Below are 2,295 nucleotides of genomic sequence, written 5' to 3'. Positions count from 1 at the left end.
TTTGAATTGAGACACCAAGCCTCATCTACAGCTCTATGACATTTCAAATGAGACTCTCAAATTGTTCACTATCCGCCAGACAACTTCGAATACCAAACAATATCTATCTAAGAAAGGACCAACTTAGATCCTTAGAGCGATTTCAAAGTCATTTGACATGCAAGCAACGGAGTTATGAGACTTAAATGCTGATCACAATTGTGTTCTTCATAAAACAACTATAAAATGAAAACTTTGAAAATTCAAAACCATAGCAATGAGCAGCAAATCACCATAACTATGAACTTGTTAGTAACATTGATTCTTCAATTTTATTTACACAGCTTGATAAATCGAACTAAATCTCTAATAAGATTGCTACAAAATCCAATAACATGAACACACTTTCAAAAACAAATAGCTTTTCACAAATTCTACAGGGATTGAAAAATATAAGCGCGAAGCTTATAGAAAACGAACAAGCTTCAGCTCTCTCAATGCAGTGGTAGAAAGGGGGGATCCAGAGCTGTAATTTCAAGCAGCTTGATAAATCGAAAATTTTCTAATAAGATCGATACGAAATCAACAATACGAACACGCTTGTGCAAACCAATATCGAATCCTTCAAAAATACTACAGAGAATGAAAAAATATAACTATATAAGCTCGAAGCTTATAGAACACGAACAAGCTTCAGCTCTCTCTATGCAAGAGTTGAGAGAAAGCGCGAGAGAGGGAGGGATCGGAGCTGACCTGGCCACCGACGACGGCAATCGAGGGAAGCGAGTCCCAGAGAGTCGGCAACGTACTGCCTTCTCCGTGGTCACCGAGCGCGGTACAAGCTCTCTGGATTTTGTTCACCAAAGAGATCAGGTTCTCCATTTCCGATCGGAGCTGAGCCTTTCACTATGGCGTCAGATTCAGATCGACCGGATCCGACGGCCAGAGAGAAAGATCTGCGAATCTGACTCGCCGACTCTCAGACAGAGAGAGAGAGAGAGAGTTTTGTGTTTCTGTGTGTTTGAAGTTTGTGAAGAATGAAGCGCGTATTGGATTTGGAATTTGGAGTTCACAAGGGAGTCTTGACCGGCCAGCTGCAGCAATATATATATATTATTCGAATATTAGGAGAAACGCTTGGGTTAAAAGGTGTATTGTGGTTTTCAAATTTCAACGCACGGAGAGTATCTTTATTATTTTTAGTTTCTCTCTTCAATGAAATATTTAATCGATTTAATATAATAAATAAAAGTGGTTAGATTTATTTGAGTAGTGATTTATATAACACTGGCGTGCATAAACAGTATGCACGCTAATCTTATAATATTATAAAATATAATTAAAATAATATTTAAACAGTAAAATAATATATATATATATATATATATAACATTGGCGTGGACACTATTCATGCACGTCAGTGTTATATAAATCACTACTCGGTTTATTTACATTTTCACACTTTTAAACCGTTACACTTGATATTTTTATAATTAATATTAAATTGATATAATTAATCAAGTAATATCATATTATGATTTATTTGGCATTCAATTTTTTTTGTTTTTTGTGATATATTTGTAAAATGGATTAAATTATTATATTTTGAACAGAATTTTGAAGCAAAAGGAACAAAAAGAAAAAAAAAAAAAAAAAAAAAGTAAAGTCCAATTAACTCCCTTAAACTACCACTCCAATGACAATCTACCCCCAAAACTACCAAAACAATAACAATGTACCCCCTAATGCTAGCAAGATGATGAAATTACCCATATAAAATTTTCAATAAGACAAAAATACCCTTAAAATTTTGAAAAAAAAATTAAATTAAATTTTAGTATTTTTGTTTTTATTTTAATAAGGGTAATTTTGTCATTTTGTTAAAATTAGGGGTACATTGTCATTGTTTTGGTAGTTTGGATGGTAAATTGTCACAATTGATAGTTTAAAAGGGTTGATTGTCATTAGGATGGTAGTTTAAGGGAGTTAAGTAGACTTTAAAGAAAAAAAAAAAAAATGGGTGCAAATAAGATGTTAAAATATGATATATTTTATTGGATTATTAGAATATATCAATTTAAATTCAAACTATATAAAACTTCCATACTTATGAAATCGCAAGCCAAACAGGCTCTTGGTTGAAATATATAATCAAGAACTAAGAAACATATATTATTAATTATTTTAAAATTTTAAAGTTATAAAAAATAATAAATCTAATAATTTAATTTAATAATTTAAGTTTTAACCCTCCCATACTTTAAAGATTTCAAAATTGTGATCGTTATGTTTATTCAATAATTTAATCGATCATAA

Source organism: Corylus avellana, chromosome ca3, assembly GCF_901000735.1.
Source record: "Corylus avellana chromosome ca3, CavTom2PMs-1.0".
Lineage (NCBI taxonomy): Eukaryota > Viridiplantae > Streptophyta > Magnoliopsida > Fagales > Betulaceae > Corylus > Corylus avellana.
This window is presented reverse-complemented; position numbering follows the sequence as displayed.